This window comes from Canis lupus, chromosome 22, assembly GCF_011100685.1.
Source record: "Canis lupus familiaris isolate Mischka breed German Shepherd chromosome 22, alternate assembly UU_Cfam_GSD_1.0, whole genome shotgun sequence".
Classification (NCBI taxonomy): Eukaryota; Metazoa; Chordata; class Mammalia; order Carnivora; family Canidae; genus Canis; species Canis lupus.
Genome location: NC_049243.1, coordinates 28,379,425 through 28,394,474, shown reverse-complemented (window position 1 = coordinate 28,394,474; position 15,050 = coordinate 28,379,425). Strand labels below are relative to the sequence as shown.

The 15,050-nt window shown below is 38.3% G+C and overlaps 1 protein-coding gene and 1 long non-coding RNA gene across 2 annotated transcripts in view; one reads left to right on the top strand and one right to left on the bottom strand.

Moving 5' to 3' along the window:
• LOC111091651 overlaps positions 1 to 15,050 on the bottom strand; it is an 89,139-nt gene that overhangs the window by 62,317 nt on the left and 11,772 nt on the right. The window contains exons 4-5 of the long non-coding RNA XR_005376377.1: positions 14,371 to 14,472; positions 10,975 to 11,078 (exon numbers count right to left, since the gene is read on the bottom strand). This is a non-coding gene — a long non-coding RNA (uncharacterized LOC111091651). The remainder of the gene's footprint in view (positions 1 to 10,974; positions 11,079 to 14,370; positions 14,473 to 15,050) is intronic.
• KLF12 (Kruppel like factor 12) overlaps positions 8,772 to 15,050 on the top strand; it is a 591,277-nt gene continuing 584,998 nt past the window's right edge. Inside the window, exon 1 of the mRNA XM_038569734.1 lies at positions 8,772 to 8,786. The gene's annotated coding sequence lies outside the window, so the exon portion shown is untranslated. The remainder of the gene's footprint in view (positions 8,787 to 15,050) is intronic.

Sequence of the window (15,050 nt, the reverse complement as noted above, 5' to 3'; positions counted from 1 at the left end):
ACAGCTGTGAGGTGATATCTCATGGTGGTTTGGATTTGCATTTGCCTGATGATGAGTGATATTGAGCATATTTTCATGTGTCTGTGGACCATTTGTATGTCTTCTTTGGAAAAATGTCTGTTCAGATCGTCTACCCATGCTTTGGTCAGATTCCTTGAGGTTTTTTGGTGTTGAGTTGTATAAGTTATTTATCTATTTTGGACATTAATCCCTTATCAGATATATCATTTGCATATATCAGATATATCTTCTTCCATTCAGTAGGTTGCCTTTCATTTTGTTGATGGTTTCTTTGCTGTGCAAAAGCTTTTTATTTTGGTGTGTCTCTATAGGTTGCTTTTGTTTCCCTTGCCTGAGGAGATGTATTCATAAATATTTTGCTGAAGCCAGTGTCCAAGAGATCAATACTTATGTTTTCCTTTAGGCATTTTATGATTTCCAGTCTCTCATTTAGGTCTTTAATCCATTTTGAGTTTATTTTCATGTACTGTGTAAGAAAGTGGTTCAGTTACATCCTCGTGCATGTAGCTGTCCAATTTTCCCAACACCATTTGTTGAAAAGACCGTCTTTTCCCCATTGTATATTCTTGCTTCCTTTGTCATAGATTAATCAGCCATATATATGTGGGTTTATTTCTGGGCTCTCTATTCTGTCCTATTGATCTATGTGTCTGTTTACTGTGCCAGTACCAGACTGTTTTGATTACTACAGCTTTATAGTATATCTTGAAATCTGGAATTGTGATAACTCTAGATTTGTTGTTCTTCTCAGGATTGCCTTGGCTCCTCAGGGTCTTTTATGATTTCATACAATTTTTAGAGTTATATATTCTAGTATGGTTGAAAACTACTATTGGTATTTTGATAGGGACTGCATTAATCTGTAGATTCTGTAGTAATAATATTTTCAAACTTTCAAAAACCATGTTTGCTCTAGGACAGAGGGTAATAAAGAGTAGTGGGAAGGTCAGAAAGCACTCCTACATTCGTATCTGTGTACATGTGTATGAAAGCAATGTAGGTGCCTAAATAGTTAGTATTGCTGTTCTTTGCTAGCTTGGAACCTTCATTCAGAAGATAAAATGGAAAGTGAGATTAGCATACTCGATATCCAGAAAAAAAATAAATCAATGATGTTTAGAAAATCCTTTTCCTTTTCAAGCACCTGGGGGGCTATAAGCATCCAACTTGATTTCGGCTCAAGTCACAATCTCAGGGTTGTGGGATCAAGCTCCTCATTGGATTCTGCCCTCAGTGCAGAGTTGGCCTGAGAGTCTCTCCCTCTGCCCTTCCCCCAGTTCACATGCTCTCTCTAAATGAATAAATAGTCATTTTCTCTTTCAACAACAACAACAACAAAAAAAAAAACATTGTAGCAATGGGGAAAATATTTAAACTTTTAATTGATTAACTTTTCAGTCCCAAGGTTGTTTCTTTATTTTTGTTCCAAATTTAGATTTTAAATGAAATTGGATAGAGCTCCTAATTCTTTGCCATTGGTTTTTAAATTTACCTTGTTTTGTTTCTCCACTAAATAGAATCTTGGTAATCCAGATACCTTCTTGTGTTAATATGGTCTTTTCTATTTTATTCTTTTCTCCAGTCTTACTCTTTTCAGGGTCTTAAAGCGTGTACATTCTTGGCCTAATGAGAAAGTTTATACTTAGAAATTGCCATAAATGGAATGCTTCAGAACTTATCTTTAAACTGCTCAATATCTGTTATAGTTGGAGCCAAGAAATACTGGTTATGAATGTCTTGCAAGTGTTTTAGGATTTTCATAACCATGTTATGTTGCCTAGAATACAGATAAAGAATTTTTGGAGAATCTTATTTTTACATCATATTACTCTATCTTTGAGATAGAATCTAGTGATAGGATTGTCAGTTTCACTTGTTTACTGTTTCAAGGCATTTCTTAAATTTCAGACTTTTTTTATAACTATTCTTTCAATTTTTACATAGTCAGGGCTTCTATGACCTCAATTTTTCCTCGTTTTAAAAAATAGATCATTTTAATGTAGTTGTAACATCTCTCATTCCAATGGTTTCTTATCATTTTTGAATTTTGATACTGATTATATCTGATTAATCAATGCATTCTATTGCTTTCTTATCTAGGATACGTATGAATTAAGTCAAATTAAATTAATCTAGTTTTTGAGACTTTCCACAATATCTTTTGACATATGTATACAAAAGCAGTATTCAGAATTCACTTTTTCCAGGAAATTATGTGCCATGCTATATCCTTGGTAGTATTTTCCAGATTCAAGGACTATATTTGTATCAGAGTTGGCTCCCTGGACATCCTTAGAATTCTTGGAAAGCAAAGGTTATTGGCACATAGGAGTTTAGAGAGAAGAGATTATCTTTACCAACCCCTCTGCTCATGAGGAGCCAAGCAGGAGCAGTGAAGGGACATGCCCAAAGTCTAGGCTCCAGTTCATAAGACCCAGTGCCTCAGATTTGGGTAGTATTCCTTGCCCTGTTTCTGAGATAAAGATTAACAAGATAGTATCTTGGCTTCTTTACTTTAAAGTAACAGTTTTGTACCTCTGAGGGAAGATGTATCTAATAAGTCAACCTTAAAACAATTGCATTTACTTAGAGAAAGAAATAATTAAATATGTGCCAATGAAACGGGTTCCAAAAAATGATGGCTAAACTCTTTTCTTCCAGTGTTTTGCTAATCATTGGCTATATATTGTTCTCAAGCCTCAGTTTCCTCTTTAGAGAAACGACACTAAAAGTAATGCCTGATTAGGCTTTTCTGCCATTTACTAGCTATGAAAATAAGTGCCATTATAAATACATTACACACAAACTAACCATGTCGCTATTTCCAGATTTAGATTATTACATATAAAACCCATCCATATTTTTGTTATTCCATGTAAAAAACAGACTATTCCATGTGAATTTTCATATCAATTACATTTACTTTCAAAAAAGGCACACAAAAACTGTGAGTGTGGTAGCTATATGGATACACATTCATGCATACATACATACACAGAAGGAAAGACTTTTCAACTTGACCTAAAATGTTGGGACAGTTTATGTGAAATGTTTTAGCTGATCTCTAAGTTTAATAGATAAATATCTTGCACGCTTTCTAAATCAATATGATAATTATATTTAATTATCATTACTGGGGATCCCTGGGTGGCGCAGTGGTTTGGCGCCTGCCTTTGGCCCAGGGCACGGTCCTGGAGACCCGGGATCAAATCCCACGTCGGGCTCCCGGTGCATGGAGCCTGCTTCTCCCTCTGCCTGTGTCTCTGCCTCTCTCTCTCTCTCTGTGACTATCATAAATAAAATTTAAAAAATAATAATAATAATTATCATTACTGGTGGTTATCATTATTCTACTAGCCTCACTTTGCGTATTTAGTCAAAACCCCACCGAAACATGATAATTCAAAAAAATTAATCACAAAATGTGGGGTCGCACTATTGTGAGAGTAATAGTTTGTTGGGTTGCCTCAATTCTGATGATCTTCACTCATACCTCACCTCAGCAACTCACTCTCCTAAGCACACTCTACCTAGGTATTAGCAGCTGAATCATGTCCCCCTCCCCACCCCCCCCCACCCCCCTACCAAATTTATATGTTGAGACTTAATGCTCAGTGTGACTGTATTTGGAGATGAAGTCTTTAAGGAGGTTATTAAAGTTAAATGAGTTCATAAGAGTGGAGCCCTAATTTAGTACGACAGTGCCCTTATAAGAAGAGAAAGAGACTCCATGGGATGTGAGTAGACAAAAGAAAAGCCATGTGGGGACACAGAGAGAAGGCAACCATCTGAAAGCCAAGGAGACAGGCATCAAAAGAAACCAGTCCTGTCAGTATCTTGATCTAGAACTTCCAGCCCCCATAATTATGAGAAAATACATTTCTGTTGTAGAAAGCTGCCCAGACTATGGTATTTTGTTATGGCAGCCCAGGCTGCCTAATGCATTAGGCAAACCATAAAGTCCAAGCTCTTTTATTACCCCCAATTCTTCCAGCTTCCTATTTTTTCACTCCTACTACCCTACTCTCTAAGCTCCATGAGAACTCCAGTACCCAACGGTTGATTTTCTTCTCACGTTAGTCTCTCTCCAGCTATTCATAAGATAGGTCCAATCCATAACAAAGCTTGTGCATCCACCTGGTGACAACACACACTAGCAGAAAATAAAGGAGGAATCTTTGACCCCTCCCTTCTAAAAACCTCTTCCCATTATCGTTAACTCACTTAATGTTTTACTCTTGCTATACCTGCCTTACAATACCCCAAACCAAAATTGATGGAACTATCTCATTTCTTCACTCCAACACCTATTCTGGCTGAAGAAACTCAAACAAGTTTAATTTGGTATCACCACACATTCATGCTGCCTATGTTTCTGTTCAATTTCCTTTCTCATTTTCCTCAATCTCAAATATTTCACTTCCTCCTTCAAACTCCTAAGTGTCATCACTCATTTTGGGCTTCAGCAAATGACTCAGCTTCCAGCTTCAGCAAATGCCTGAGAAGAATGGGGATTCCAGATTTGCTTTCCCCATCACCTCTGATGGAGCAAATTTTTCCATTCATTCCCTCATGCTAGAAGATATGTCTCTCATTATTCCCACCCCCTTTTCTGGCAAACTTTCAAAATATTTTGATCTTATCCTGTCTCAAAAAAGAATTTTTATTTCTCATTAATGAAACACACAAGCAAAAACAAACAACAACAAAAACCTCGGGATGCCTGGGTGGCTTGGTGGTTAAACGTCTGCCTTCAGTTCGGGGCGTGATCCCAGGATCCAGGATCAGGTCCCTCCCACATTGGGCTCTTAGCAGGAAGCCTGCTTCTTCCTCAATCTCTCTCTCTCTCTCTCTCTCTCTCTCTCTCTCTCTCTGCCTCTCATGAATAAATAAATAAAATCTTAAAAAAAAAAAAAAAAAAAAACCTCAACCCTGCCACTACATCCAGCAACCATTCTAATTCTTTCCTTTCCTTCATCATCAGGTTCTACAGAAGACAGCTGTGTTTGAGCTCTTTGATTCCTATTACATATTCCCTACACCTTCCACTATAACTTGGCCTCAACATTACCATTCTGCTAAGCAGCGGTCAGCAAACTTCCATAAAGGCCCAGATGGTAAATATTTTTGGTTTTGCAGGCCATACGGTTTGTGTTACAATTACTCAGCTTTGTTGTTACAGTGTGAAAACCAACAGACAATACATAAACAAATGATATTAGATGCATTCCAATAAAACTTGTTATGGACACTGTAATTTAAATGTAATATAATATTCATGGACATCAAAAAAATTGTACTTTCAATTTTTTTCAACCATTTAAAAAGACAAAAACATTCTTACCTTATCAACCACACACAAAACAGGGGGCAGACCAGATGTGGCCTGTAGGCAGTCTTCAAACTCATGTACTGAACCTATTCTTTCCAGCATTACCAATGATCTCCATATTACATTCAAACCAATGGGTATTTGTACTGTCCTTAGCCCACAGACTTCTTTCCTGCATTGTCCTCTAGACCACTTCTTCTTCCTAAAGATCTTCTCTTCTCAATATTTCATAACACTACTCTTCTCTGTGTTTTATTTCTCTCCTGTCTGAACGTTATTTTCTGTTTTCCTTCCTGGGCCCCTCTACTCCAGTTACCCCTTAACTGTCAGTGACCCCAAGCTCACATGTCACCTCCCTTCTCTGTACCTTATGCACATTCTCATTGAGTGATCTCATCCACAGCCTTGGCTTCAGCATACCCATGACTTCTCATTGTGCCAGCCTATCTTTGATCCTTAATTTCCCTTCTGAGCTTTAGACACAGACATAATAGACAGTTTACCTAGAGATCTCAGAAGCATTCAAATGTAACTTTTCCTAGACTGCAGCTAGTCTATATCTATACAGTCTTTCTCACCAATGAACAAACAACTGTTCGTCCATTTGTCAGGACTAAAAACAAACCACAAATTGTCCTACCTAGAAGTTGCCATATTCTCTCTCTCCCTCTCTTTCTCTGTCCCTAAACACACACACACACACACACACACACACACACACACTAATACTATTGAGTCTATCTCCTTAAATGTTCTCATACCCATTAACTTTCTCTAGTTTTACTACCTTACTGGAGATCTTGATGGTTTCTGTCTTGGAGTACTATGCTGGACAGCCACACTGGTTATTCTATATTTCCCATCATCATCCCATTTCAAGATACTTTCTCTACATTTCTCTCCTTCTCTCTGCCTAGAGAGACCAAACTATAATTACTGCAACTTCCAGCTTTCCTACTCTCTGGCTTCCCATTGGGTTCATTCTCTGGCAATAAGCATAGGGCAATAACAGCTTCCTGCTGTTGTGGTTCCCTGGGTGCTTTTCCCTCTTTTGCTGATTCCCTTAACCCTGTCTATACCCTGTAAATAGTCCTTCAGTAATCTCTCTTCAGTTGAGCCCTTTGAAAGTACCATCTGTTTCCTGCAACTGAAATACAAACTAATTTGAATTCCTGGTTCCAATCCATCCCCACCCATTCCATGTTACCATTAGACTAATATAGCTGAGTTGCAAATCTGATTATAGTTCCTCAATGACCTTCAGTGGTTCTCAAGTTAAAGTCCATACCCTTAGCTTAGTTCATAAAATGTCCATGATTTGATAATATCTATCAATGTAGTTTATCTTCCACACTGCTCTTTCCTCTCATAAACCAAAAGCTATTTGCTGTCACTCAAACAAGCCATGCTGTCTATTCTCTCTTTCCTTTCCATTCTGTTTTCTTAATGGAATCCTTTACTTTCTCTCTTCAGCTCTCCAACTCCTACTTCCTCAATCTCTCTCTCTCTCTCTCTCTCTCTCTCTCTCTCTCTCTGCCTCTCTCAAAATTCAGCTCCAAAGTCTCCTCTTGTAGAATCTACCAGTCTTGTTTACATGTCCACCAATGTATTATACACCTATCATATTTTTATCAGACTTCAGCAATAATTGTGGATTAACATTGTCTCCCCACTGGTATAAAACATCTTGAGGACAAGGAACATGACTTATTCTAATTTGTTGATCCTAGCTATAAAACAGAGAGCCCTTAATTGGTATTCCTCTTTCTTCTTCTTAGCAGACACAAAATTAGAAAGAGCTCTCTTTTTCTCTCTCCTTTCTGATCACCATTAGGAATGTTTCTAAATATCTCTAAACCCTAATCTAGGGCCTTGAATGCGTAGTATTATTCTACATAATGGAAAAATGATCATCCGTTGTTCTCCTCAGACTGGAGTCTGAGAAATAGTAGTAAAATGATCTCTGGAGGGGCACCTGGGTGGCTCAGTGGTCAAGCATCTGCCTTTGGCTTGGATCATGATCCTGGGGTCCTGGGATCGAGTCCTGCATTGAGCTCCACAGGGAACTTGCCTCTTCCTCTGCCTATGTCTCTGCCTCTCTGTGTGTATCTCTCATGAATAAATAAATAAAAATAAATAAAGGATCTCTGGAGGTAATATTCTGGCACCCACTCCTTTTGCAACAGGTGCCTGGGCTCCTCCAAGGCACATGGCTGAGGACAGAGTCTGAGAGGAACAGGAGGGCATTTGCAACAGAGCTGAGCAGGCTAGACATGCACTAGTAACATATTTCTTAGTTCCCAGCTTTGGGAATTTTACAGGGTATTAGTTTGCATCTGTATTTACTTGTCTTGACAATCAAGGTCTTAAGAAAGAGTAGGCACAAGACTCTTGAAAAGACACTGATTCAGTCACCCCATCATCATCCTGGTCTTTCTTGGCACTCTGAAGTTTAAGAGAAAGAGAAAAAAAGAAAGACACAGACAGACAAACTGACAGAGAAAGAGAGAGAAAGGTTGGCACTCGCTAGTAATGTGATATTGTCATTTACTGAATGATCAATCTAATTGTTAAAATATTCTCCTTTTTATAATGAGAGCACTTGCCCCACATCAGAAGTTGGCCCAGGCAGTGAGGATGGATGTAGAGGTGATGCAGGGGCTCTGACCATCACTCCATTGCTTTCACTCAGTCACTGAAACCTCCTCATACCCTGAAATCCTTCACATGGTTTTGGTCTGTAAATCACCATGGTAATGAGCACTACATAAATAACTCATAGAGTTCAATAGAAAAAAAAAAAAAGAAACTAACAATGAACATGAATAATGAGGAAGTAAGGGCTTTGTGCACTAGTTCCAATTAAATTGTTCACAATAAATAAACACACTTATGCTTTCTTGAATCTGTGGGTGCTGGCTTTCTTTGCCTAGAGAGAATAAAGACTGAGTAAGTAAGAGAGAGGAAACTGGATTTATTGATTCAAATATAGTTTAAAAATAGGAAAGGTGGCCTGAACAGTAACAGGGGAAATAAGAGCCAGCCACAGAGTGATACTGTGCACCTGCAATAAAAACAAGCTAAATAAAAACAAATATTTTTTTTAATTTTTTAAAGGAAAAAAAAAGTCTCCCAACAGGTTAGAGTTAAATATAAAACTATTGACTAAAGTGGAGATGAACATGCATAAGAAATGGTTAACAATGTTTTATAAGTTCAACCATGACAGTATTAGTATAGGAAAAGTCTGCCTTTCAATATTTTGGCAATAGCTTGATAAGGAACCAACAGGAGTTTTCACACAGCACCTTAAAAGCCTGTCTTATCCTTGGGGTTTCTTCAGCCAATGAAAGTTTGTCATGATGATGTAATGCTCCTGAGTTGTGTTTCAGCACCGAGTATGTGGTCACCGGATATCATGCCTGAGATATAGGTAAGTTTCTGGATCAAATCTTTCTTTCCAGCCTGTTCCCCTGCTTAAACTAATTTCAGCAGAGATCATTTGTTTCTCATCTAGTTTACTATCTCTGAACATTTTTTTTTAATGTGGGCTAGGGTTATTATAGAATTGTAAAGACAGCTGGTAAACAAAATGATGGGATCTAAGAGTCAATTTTCCTCTGTTATTAGTATGAAGGCTTTTACTCCTCAGCAATTTATCATCACCTCAGAGGGGAAGAGCAGCAATCAGGGTTATGCTTTATTTGTTAAGGGAGTTCTAGTCATTTAACAAACAAGTTTTACTAGAAAGACATTTTCAGGGAGATGGAAAGATTTCTTTTTAAGGATTCACACTGAATTTGACTTATATTATTAAGTGAGCCCCACTGAGCTGTAAGCAGGGAACAAAGTTTCAATGTTTATTGTAAATAGAGAATATATATAGATCCTGCCTCCACAGAGGTTAAACACTAAAAGAGAGCTAGAGAGACAGTATGCTAATTGTTTTCTATTTTTAATTAAGTCAAAAAAATTTACAAAGGAAGAAAAGACTTAAAGACTTGATGACCTTTAGTGGCCTAATAGTTATATGAAGTTAAATAGAGAAAAATTAAATATGAATAAATAAGCTAATTCTAATATGTGGATGTGCAGATGCTTTTATATGTAAGCACTATTTTTAAATTTGGAGTATTTTAAAAATTTGAGCGAGGTAATCAGCCAGCACAACGAATGGATAGGTACCTCTCTTTCTTTTCTCTCCATGATACCCTCTGCAGATGTGGAGATTTGTAAGGAACTCTTACTGATACCAAACTGTGTATATTCAAGCAACATGAGTTACAGAAAACAATTATGCAGATAACTCAAGAATTCTTTAAAAATCAGGAATGCTATTGGGGAAAAAAGAATGAGTCGGGGGAGGGGGATACCAGGAGGGGAGGAGTTTAATAACATGTTGCCAACAACACTGATTGAATTATTCAGACGATTAGTCATCTTTCATGTTACCTCTGATCATATAGACAGAGACTCTGAGGAAAGCATCTCAAGTAAGAGTGTAGAAAAAATTATGTTCAGCAATAAGGAGAAACAGAAAATGTTAAGTGTTACACAACTTCTAAAAGGGGAAATATTTTTTTTTCTTTTGTAGAACTTGATGTCTGATGGGTGCTGAGGCATGTATTCTTTTACCAAAAACTTTTCAACTTTCTAGCTTAAAAGCTACTTTGCTTGGCCCTCAGCTGAGATTCTCAAGTACTCATCCTTTTCCACTGCATCTTCATTTACTTTACTTCCAAACAGTGAGGTCATCTCTCTACCATACTTCCTAAATGGTTAATAGATGCTCACCCCTTGCAGAAAATGATCCTCCTCTCTCTGTTTCCACAGTCATTTCATTTTTCTCTCAAAGTATTTGGTATTATAAAGTAAACCTTACAGAAGTCTTTTAAAATGTATCAGTCAGCATAATACAAACATTACTCACTTTCCATTTTTAACCACAATTTTCCATAACATGGCTTTGGTGCAGTACTTGGTGCTGACACTTAGGACTTAGATAAAATCTCTTATTTCCATAGCATCTTTGCTTGGAAATGCTTTGCTTTTTGCACCATAGATTCTGCACAGGGAGCCAATGTGGTTACAAAAAGAGGTAGAAGTCCTGTTCTAGAATGATACAAATGAGAGGTGCTCTAGAATGACTGATGGAAAGATCAAACTCTTTCCAAGAAAGGGAAACAGTATAGAGAAGGTGGAGAATGATGAGAACAACAGGAAGGATGGCCTGGTTTCTGATACAGGATGCATTTGGCTTTCGGGCCTTGGTCTATGCGGAACGCCTGGGCCTTTATCACAGAGCTTTGGTGTAGCGTGGTATAGCTCATTAGGCCTGGGTTCCCAATTCTCATGGCACCCAGCTGGAAGCAGAAAGGGCATCCATGTGGATTAAAGCACAACTCATTAGTCTGTCAGCCGGGCCTTTGGAGAGGCCAGAAAGGAATCCGCTTGGGCTTCTGCTTCTGCTTGATCTAGGAAACCTCTTTGATCCTTACTCTGTGATGCAACTATGCAGGAAAATTCAGGAATTTTTAAGATTCTTTTTTAATGGGGAAGATAGTACTTAAGGAAGGACCTTACGACATGATCTGAGTACAGATGGGGACCAAATAACATACCCTGTGATTTATCCTGTGGACAGAGCAGGCCTTGGAAAAGACAATCCAGGGTAGATCTCTTTGTATGAGTAAGGTCAGAAGGTTACAGTCCAATTCCAGCTTTCCTGAAATCAAAAGGTTATATCTATATGAAAGACGGCCTAGAGGATTTGTTAAGTTCACAAAGTCTTGTAACCCAGAAAATAAGATTCTGGTAAACCCAGAAAATGAAGTTTCTGTCCTTAAAGAGCTTTCACTTTTCCTCAATTTGTTAAGTCAAGCACAGAGAAGTAGAAGTTTGTGATAAAAGGAAGATGGCCACACCCCCCAGTGTGCCAAAAATGGTCCAGTTTATGCCTTTTATCTCGGTATAATTATCAATAGCACCTCTGTTCATTTTCAAAAGTTTCTGGTTTGTCACTTACAAATGATGAACCATTAAAAGAATTTAAATATGAGGTAAAGGGGAATCATTAATCCAGGCAAGAAATTCCAAGGCCCTGAGCCAAGGCAGTGTCATGGTGATAGGGAAGAGCAAACAGTATCCATTTCCCCTTTTAGAAGCAGTGTCCCCACCTCCTTTGGGAGAATTTCTCCTGCCCTTTGTGAGGTATCCCTGTGTGTCAATCAAGGGATAGGCATGTGATCCATGAGCCAACAGGACACTCTCCCAGGGTTTCACCCCTTGGGCAGAATGATAAGGTGAGAGAAGGAGAAACTCATCACTGAGCTGAGCACCTGAGCACTGAGAATCCCAATAATTGGGTCCTGCTACAGAGAACCCCCCAAAACAGCCCCTGTTTAGCTCTGGGTTAGCTCTTCAGCCTTCCTTTCACCCTGTGAGTTCCCCAGTAGACTTCCCATAAACATCTTTTTGGTTTAAATTAGCCAGATTTCCATTTCTGCTGCTCACAACCAAAGAAGCCCCACTACAGATACCATGGTTGTCAACATGCTTCAGGTACATATGGAGGAAAAGCAAGGCAATACACTCAAGAGCTTGTTCATCTCTTTCGTGCCGTATCTTAGCCATGATTTTTGTAAGTCAGCTTCATACTGTAATCTCCCTCTATCCCTTTCATATAGTTCATAAGATGCTGCATCTGCTTCGCAGCTAATTTTCCAATCATCGTGTGCGAATATATACACGGCAATGGAGTTTACTGTGTTAAAAGGCAGTTGTTAGTGTTGAATTTGAAGATTTGGCTTCTGCGGTGGGGAGTCTAAGAGCCCAGGATTTGTTTCCTTACCTCTTGTGGTGGTTCCAGACCACATGGGGTGGGGGGTGGGGGTGCAGGCTGGAGGGGGGAGGGGGGCTGCAAGCAAAAGGCTAAGACTTAACTTAAACAAAACAAACCCAAAACAGACTTCACAAACAGACCTTTCCCGGGAGATTATTTGTGAATGAGATGAGTGCACGTGAGAAACCGGAAGTTTTTATTTGGGTATTGTTCTCCTTTAAGCCATTTGAGGCATGTAGTGATGCCTCTGCGGTTGTAACAGGGCTGGTGGGTGCGGAGCAGGGACCTAGCCCGGGCTGCACACTCTTGCTTCAGGTAGGGGGAGCAAATCAAAGTGGGAAGGGCAAGACCGTACCCTGCGATTGGCTGAATTTTGATGCAGCATATACTCTAACGTCCTCAAATATAGTATGCAGGAAGTCTCCACAGATGCACTCTGCTGCAGTTCTTGAAAGGCAGGAACAAATTTAAACTGGGTTTTGTAAAAACAAATGACATCATTCCTGCACACTCTGAAAAGCTGCAGCCCCAGTGGAACATTTTCCCATTTTCCCCTTTGCTCTTTATGTGTCTGACTGCAGGGCTTCAGGTTTTTATGCTGCCCGTTTAACTGGCTAAATCTTGCAGGGAATAACCTTTCATCACTTGCCTCTAAAAATAATAAAATCCACGAAGAAAATATAGAGGCATGTAAAAGTTCATTTAAACTCACGTTTAATCTCCATGTGGCTGTTATCTAGAGACATGACAGCACATGGGAAGAATTCTAGTGATTTGAAAGAAACAATAACAAAAATGCTGTATTGAGGACTGTCATCATGGAAATTATGGCACGGATTTATTTTGGGTGGCCTTCATTGTACAGACAGTGTTAAGCACTGATGGTGGGGAGGACTAGGATTTCCATTTAGGGATTTTTCTGGGTTTGCATTGTTAGCTGCAAAAGTAATCAGGGATCCGTCATAGTTAAGATGGTCAGTTAAAAGCTATATTGAAATACTGTTCTAGATCTGCTGTTCCTCATTGTAGAATTCTACAAAATAGAAAAGATATGTGCATCTGAAAGTTTAGATGCAGCAGAGCTAGCTGACTTTCAAAATGTTGTCTAAGATGCTAGACACCTGGAAATGCAATATTGAATCTCAGACATACCAAAATGAGATGGAAATTTTCTTATCAAGAAAACATTTGTTTAAGCACTCTCCCTAGTCAAAGCATGTCCTGGGAAGTTCCCTATTTGTCAATGTCAGTCCTGTAAGAGCAACTGCATGGACACATACAGTGACAGCCCACTAAGGCTCCAAGCCTACCTACCTGGTTTTCTAAGTCCCATCCCCAAATCCCAGACCTAACCATTTGCCTTCCTAAAACCAATTTCCACACCTAATTCTGGAAACTGCTTTTCTTTATCAAATGCACTATTAAAATCTTTTCAGTTTAATTTTCTTCAATATTATTATTAGATGGCAAACAGAAATGAATTTCAAATGACAAGAGTGAATTTTATATGAAAAACTATATAAGAGATCTTCTGAACTAAGGTATGCACTTAAGACCACCACCCTTAAAATTCTCAGTGGCATATTTAGGAAACAGAGGCAAAATGATGCCTGCCTTTCTCTCTGAAATGAAACCAATCCAGAGATCATCTTAAAGAGAAATGAAGAAACACGTCCATATGTCCATCCCTGCCCTCCCTCTTAAACATTATTTTTTTTTATATCTGGTTCTGTGTAGTTCCTTTGATCTTCAAACCCCAGAGGTCATCTTTGAAAACCCTACTTTTGCTCATGCCATTATGAATTAAACACTGCTACTGTGTAGACGTAAAGAAAGTCATATGCCAGCAATCGAGAATATCTAAAATAGAGATACGTTTACTAGTTAAGAAATACAAGGCATTTGATTAAATAAATATGTCTTTATTATCAAGGATAAGACCATTGGTTTATTTTCAGTGCCCTCTTCTTTAAAATTGCTCTCTCATTCTGAAAGAAAAAAATTGAAAATATTTTTCTGGATAGTTTTCTCCATTCTATTATCTGAAATTGTTTCCATTTCAAAAAAGATGCCCAACGAGGTCTTCTTATGGAACTAAACATAATTTCCTCTTGCTATAACCACTTTTTTCCATTAGAAACACTTTTTACATGTGGGAAGTCTGCTTTATACTCACCAGTTTGGGAACAGAAGAGAGAACTTCCCAGAACCTCCTTCTGAACTTTTAGCCTCTCTTCTTTCTTCTTACTTTGTCTTTTACCTCCCTGAACTGTTAGAGCTAAGGAAACAGAAATAGAAGCTTGAGGTTGTAGTGGTTGCTTGGACCCTTCCTTGAACCTTAAAAATTAAGAACAATTCTTTTTAAGAAGTAGGAATAAGAACACTACATGACAATTTCTGAGTTCTACTCACTCTGCTTTGAATTCTTTCCATGTTGAATGTTTTACACTAAAACTGTCTATGGAATTTTATTTCAAAAAATATCTTATAGGTACCTTAAACTTCGAGTTTAATCTTAAAAAGGGAGGGGAATATTAGGAGAAGTAAAGAAACCTAAATTCAATTTTCTTTTGCTGATAATTGCTGTGTAACTTAAGGCAACTTTGTTATTATAAAAATGCAATGGAAATCCTACCATTACTTAAATTTGCCCAAAATTTGGTAGAAACAAATCTCATAATACTGACATAACTATATATATATCCACTCCAATTCATCTGGCAAGCAAATAAAAAGGTGTTGTGAAAGGCATGTTTGAGATGCAAGGACAGAAAATCACCAGCAAAACACGAGCCCAATCACATTGCGCTTCTGCTCAGAACCTTCTGATGGCTTCCCATTTCTTTCAAAGAAAGC